Source organism: Lipotes vexillifer, unplaced genomic scaffold (assembly GCF_000442215.2).
Source record: "Lipotes vexillifer unplaced genomic scaffold, Lipotes_vexillifer_v1.1 scaffold1161, whole genome shotgun sequence".
Lineage (NCBI taxonomy): Eukaryota > Metazoa > Chordata > Mammalia > Artiodactyla > Lipotidae > Lipotes > Lipotes vexillifer.
Window position 1 is genome coordinate 555,641 of NW_006780142.1, and position 6,800 is coordinate 562,440.

Here is a 6,800-nt window from a genome sequence, read left to right on the forward strand (position 1 = left end):
AAAGCTGTAGTTTCCATGGAAAGACTGGCGTGAAGCAACCAGTGACCATGCCTGAGGAGAAGGAAGAGGTCGGGGGGAAATTGGATGAAAACCAAGGGAGAGACCCCAAGAAGCCCAGGTGGAGGGGGAATCCAGAAAACATGGATGGTCAATGGATTCAGATATTATAGAGAGTCTGGGGAGGGGAAGGAGAAGGGCCAAGTGGGCTGGTCATGCGTTTGATAAGGAGGATGAAATTGACTTTGAGATCAAATGGCAGAAATGCGTGGCAAGTGGGGAAGGAGTGTTGGGGTGCAGAGGCTGAGTGGTTACATGGAACAGGGTGCAATTCAAACACCCACCTTGGACTTCCAGTGTCAGGGGGTCAGTCCTTGAAAGGAGCACGTGCATGTGAGCGAGTGAGCGCACGCACGTGTGTGTGTAGGAGAAGCATATGGTGAGTGGAAGTGCCCATGCCCCACTTCAGCCCTAAGTCAGTTATTTCCACGTGGAAATGTGAGCCCCGTGTTGCCAGTGGCTTTGATTTTTCAAAAGAAACAGACAACCCAGGGGTTTTTTGATGTGAAATTTGCACATTTTAAAATGTTGGCTCAAATTTTTAAAAACTCTGTCCAAACTGAACAAGGCAAGTCTGCAGATGGGACATAGCCCTTGAGGCTGCAATTTGCTCTTCTGGTATAGATCATGGGTTCCTGATGGTTCTTCATGGAGAGGAAGAGAAAGAGAGTCTGGCTTATCACAAGCACTAGATAAATATTTGTTGAATGAGAAACAAGGTTGTGGGGAGATTATTTTTAGATAGGAGGAAATGTAGGGCTCTAATTTAATGTAGCTGTGACAGAGTGGCTGTCATGGACATGTATGGCACCTAAGAGAATGCTGGTAAATTAAACCATGAAACATCTCTATTCAAAAAATGTTTTATTCCCCTGTCAATATTGGCCACTCGTTACCTATTAATACGATTGTCTTCACACCACTGGTAATTGACAGTGGCAGTAGAACAAAGATAAATTTGCAATATTATTATCACTATATTAGCACCATTGGTGATTAGTAATTATTAGAACAAGAGTGACACCACTAAATCATTAGGTAAGCATGCCTTATCTGTCTTTTGTAATATATGAAAAAGTAGTCAAATTTTTCTGCTTGGGTTAAAGTCAGAGTGTGGACTTTACATGAGAAACATACACAGGGCAGTAGAGATGTATAAGAGCAGATGCATAGGAAGTGTTTCCATTCATGGTAGTTTTTTTACACCTTCTGCAAGCTGTTCACTTATCAATCTCAGTCTTCTCCTAGGTACATTTTTCTGCTCAAACTCAAATAGAATTGAAATCACAAATAGTGTGCAGTGCCGACATACAGACTGGTCGATTACTAACAGTACTTTGTGACTCTACCAATTTGGGAAATTGTAGGAAGTCCTGTGTAAGGACTTGCTTGTTTGTGTTTCCCCCGTAAGATGCAACAACTATATCAGGATATCTCACTTCAAGGTAAGTATTGTTGCCCTTTGACAGGTGAGAAAACTGAGTCTCAGAAAGGTCAGGTAACTTGCTTAAGGTCACACCCTTAGTAAGTTATACAGCTGGAATCAAATACAGGCTGACTCCAATGCCTGTGTCTTGAAGGCAGCTTTAGCCAAATTAAGTTCTGAGTGACTTGTTCCATTGAGTTTCATGAATAGAATTCCTATTTTCTGTTGTTCTAGAAACAACAGTCCGTCTTTTGCTCTGGTCTTTGGGAACAGCTACAGTTTTCCATTTTTCTAAAAGAAATTGCAGAAGTAACACTTTGAACTCAAGACCAGTGATTTCCAAGGGGAAGCTGATGGTTGCAGAAACAGGCCTACATTGTAATTCTGGAGGCTATGGGACTTTTCATTTCTTATCTCTCTGTCTTTTTTATTCTGAAAGCATTTTGTTAAATTACCATTTCCTTGTTGGGCTTGGCCATGTGTGAAATCCCAGAAGGAGAAGTCAAGCGTCTTTGCCCCATCCTTTTTCTCTTTATAGGCAAAGTTCTTACACAGTTCATATTTTTTTCACAATATATGCAACTAGGAAGGGGATTTTTAAGACTGTAAATAATTAGCCTATCCTTTTATGAAGGCTTCAAAAAGATGCCTCTAGTTGTGACAGGCATGTGGACGCATGGAAAGCATTAGTACGCTACACTCTTTTCTCCAGAAGCTCAAATGTATCTCTGCTCTTTGTCATAATTGAAAAGAAGCATCTAGGGTTTTGTCTTTTTTTTATACAGCAGATTCTTATTAGTCATCAATTTTATACACATCAGTGTATACCTGTCAATCCCAATCGCCCAATTCAGCACAACACCATCCCCACCCCCACCCCGGGGTTTCCCCTGCATTGGTGTCCATAAGTTGTGTTTTTTTTTTTTGCTGTACGCGGGCCTCTCACTGCTGCGGCCTCTCCCACTGCGGAGCACAGGCTCCGGACGCGCAGGCCCAGCGGCCATGGCTCACGGGCCCAGCCGCTCCACGGCATGTGGGATCCTCCCGGACCGGGGCACGAACCCGCGTCTCCTGCATCGGCAGGCGGACTCCCAACCACTGTGCCACCAGGGAAGCCCCAAGTTTATTCTCTACATCTGTGTCTCAACTTCTGCCCTGCAAACCGGTTCATCTGTACCATTTTCCTAGGTTCCACATACATGCATTAATATATGATATTTGTTTTATTCTTTCTGACTTACTTCACTCTGTATGACACTCTCTAGATACATCCACGTCTCAACAAATGACCCAATTTCATTCCTTTTTATGGCTGAGTAATATTCCATTGTATATATGTACCAAATCTTCTTTATCCATTAGTCTGTCGATGGGCATTTACGTTGCTTCCATGACCTGGCTATTGTAAATAGTGCTGCAATGACCATTAGGGTGCTTGTGTCTTTTTTGAATTATGGTTTTCTCTGGGTATATGCCCAGTAGTGGGATAGCTGGATCATATGGTAATTCTATTTTTAGTTTTTTAAGACACCTCCATACTGTTCTCCATAGTGGCCCTATCAATTTACATTCCCACCAACAGTGCAATAAGGTTCCCTTTTCCCCACACCCAGCATTTGATGCTTGTAGATTTTCTGATGATGCCCATGCTAACTGGTGTGAGGTGATACTTCATTGTAGTTTTGATTTGCATTTCTCTAATTATTAGTGATGTTGAGAAGCTTTTCATGTGCTTCTTGGTCATCTGTATGTCTTCTTTGGAGAAATGTGTATTTAGGTCTTCTGCCCGTTTTTGGATTGGGTTGTTTGTTTCTTTAATATTGAGCTGCGTGAGCTGTTTATATATTTTGGAGATTAATCCTTTGTCCGTTGATTCGTTTGCAAATATTTTCTCCCATTCTGAGGGTTGTCTTTTCGTCTTGTTTATGGTTTCCTTTGCTGTGCAAAAGCTTTGAAGTTTCATTAGGTCCCATTTGCTTATTTTTGTTTTTATTTCCAGTACTCTAGGAGGTGGATCAAAAAAGATCTTGCTGTGATTTATGTCAAAGAGTGTTCTTCCTATGTTTTCCTCTAAGAGTTTTATAGTGTCCGGTCTTACGTTTAGGTCTCGAATCCGTTTTGAGTTTATTTTTGTGTATGGTGTTAGGGAGTGTTCTAATTTCATTCTTTTACATATAGCTGTCCAGTTTTCCCAGCACCACTTATTGAAGAGACTGTCTTTTCTCCATTGTATATCCTTACCTCCTTTGTCATAGATTAGTTGACGATAAGTGTGTGGGTGTATCTCTGGGCTTTCTATCTTGTTCCATTGATCTATGTTTCTGTTTTTGTGCCAGCACCATATTGTCTTGATTACTGTAGCTTTGTAGTATAGTCTGAAGTCAGGGAGTCTGATTCCTCCAGCTCCGTTTTTTTCCCTCAAGACCGCTTTGGCTATTCGGGGTCTTTTGGGTCTCCATACAAATTTTAAGATTATTTGTTCTAGTTCCATAAAAAATGCCATTGGAAATTTGATAGGGATTGCATTGAATCTGTAGATTGCTTTGGGTAGTATAGTCATTTTCACAATATTGATTCTTCCAATCCAAGAACCTGGTATATCTCTCCATCTGTTGGTATCATCTTTAATTTCTTTCATCAGTGTCTAATAGTTTTCTGCATACAGGTCTTTTGTCTCCCTAGGTAGGTTTATTCCTAGGTATTTCATTCTTTTTGTTGCAGTCGTAAATGGGAGTGTTTCCTTAATTTCTCTTTCAGATTTTTCATCATTAGTGTATAGGTATGCAACAGATTTCTGTACATTAATTTTGTATCCTGCAACTTTACCATATTCACTGATTAGCTCTAGTAGTTTTCTGGTGGCATTTTTAGGATTCTCTGTGTATAGTATCATGTCATCTGCAAACAGTGACAGCTTTACTTCTTCTTTTCCAGTTTGGATTCCTTTCATTTCTTTTTCTTCTCTGAGTGCCATGGCTAGGACTTCTAAGACTATGTTGAATAATAGTGGTGACAGTGGACATCCTTGTCTTGTTCCCAATCTTAGAGGAAATGCTTTCAGTTTTTCACCACTGAGAATGATGTTTGCTGTGGGTCTGTCATATATGGCCTTTATTATGTTGAGGTAGGTTCCCTCTGTGCCCACTTTCTGGAGAGTTTTTATCATAAATTGGTGTTGAATTTTGTCAAAAGCTTCTACTGCATCTATTGAGATGATCATATGGGTTTTATTCTTCAATTTGTTAATATGGTGTATCACGTTGATTGATTTGCGTATATTGAAGAATCCTTGCATCCCTCAGATAAATCCCACTTGACCATGGTATATGATCCTTTTAATGTGTTGTTGGATTCTGTTTGCTAGTAGTTTGTTGAGGATTTTTGCATCATATTCATCAGTGATATTGGTCTGTAATTTTTTTTTTTTTTTTGTAGTATCTTTGTCTGGTTTTGGTATCAAGGTTATGGTGGCCTCATAGAATGATTTTGGGAGTGTTCCTTCCTCTGCAATTTTTTGGAAGAGTTTGAGAAGGATGGGTGTCAGCTCTTCTCTAAATGTTTGATACAATTCACCTGTGAAGCCATCTGGTCCTGGGCTTTTGTTTGTTGGAAGATTTTTAATCACAGTTTCAATTCCATGACTTGTGATTGGTCTGCCGATATTTTCTATTTCTTCCTGGTTCAGTCTTGGAAGGTTATACCTTTCTAAGAATTTGTCCATTTCTTCCAGGTTGTCCATTTTATTGGCATAAAGTTGCTTGTAGTAGTCTCTTAGGATGCTTTGTATTTCTGCGGTGTCTGTTGTAACTTCTCCTTTTTCATTTCTAATTTTATTGATATGAGTCCTCTCCCTCTTTTTCTTGATGAGTCTGGCTAATGGTTTATCAATTTTGTTTATCTTCTCAAAGAATCAGCTTTTAGTTTTATTGATCTTTGCTGTTGTTTTCTTTGTTTCCATTTCATTTATTTCTGCTCTGATATTTATGATTCCTTTCCTTCTGCTAACTTTGGGTTTTGTTTGTTCTTCTTTCTCTAGTTCCTTTAGGTGTAAGGTTAGATTGTTTATTTGAGATGTTTCTTGTTTCTTGAGGTAGGTTTGTATCGCTTCTCTCTTAGAACTGCTTTTGCTGCATCCCATAGGGTTTGGATCGTCGTGTTTTTATTTTCATTTGTCTCTAGGTATTTTTTGATTTCCTCTTTGATGTCTTCAGTGATCTCTTGGTTATTTGGTAACGTATTGTTTAGCCTCCGTGTGTTTGTGTTTTTTACATTTTTTGCCCTGTAATTCATTTCTAATCTCATAGCTTTGTGGTCAGAAAAGATGCTTGATATGACTTCAATTTTCTTAAATTTACTGAGGCTTGATTTGTGACCCATGATGTGATCTATCCTGGAGAATGTTCTGTGCACACTTGAGAATAAAGTGTAATCTGCTCTTTTTGGATGGAATGTCCTATAAATATCAATTAAATCTATCTGGTCTATTGTGTCATCGAAAGCTTCTGTTTCCTTATTAATCTTCTGTTTGGATGATGTGTCCATTGGTGTAAGTAAGGTGTTAAAATCCCCCATTATTGTGTTACTGTTGATTTCTTTTTTTATAGCTGTTAGCAGTTGCCTTATGTATTGAGGTGCCCCTATGTTGGGTGCATATATATTTATAGTTATTATATCTTTTACTTGGATTGATCCCTTGATCATTATGTAGTGTCCTTCCTTGTCTCTTGTAACATTCTTTATTTTAAAGTCTATTTTATCCGATATGAGTATTGCTACTCCAGCTTTCTTTTGATTTCCATTTGCATGGAATATCTTTCTCCATCCCCTCACTTTCAGTCTGTATGTGTCACTAGGTCCGAAGTGGTTCTCTTGCAGACAGCACATATATTGGTCTTGTTTTTGTATCCATTCAGCAAGCCTATGTCTTTTGGTTGAAGCATTTAATCCATTCACGTTTAAGGTAATTATCGATATGTATGTTCCCATGACCATTTTCTTAATTGTTTTGGGTTTGTTTTTGTAGGTCCTTTTCTTCTCTTGTGTTTCCCACTTAAGAGAATTTCCTTTAGCATTTGCTGTAGAGCTGGTTCAGCTGTGGTGCTGAATTCTCTTAGCTTTTGCTTGTCTGTAAAGCTTTTGATTTCTCCATCAAATCTGAATGAAATCCTTGCCGGGTGGAATAATCTTGGTTGTAGGTTCTTCCCTTTTATCAAGTATATCATTCCACTCCCTTCTGGCTTGTAGAGTTTCTGCCGAGAAATCAGCTGTTAAACTTATGGGAGTTCCCTTTTATGTTATTTGTCATTTTTCCCTTGCC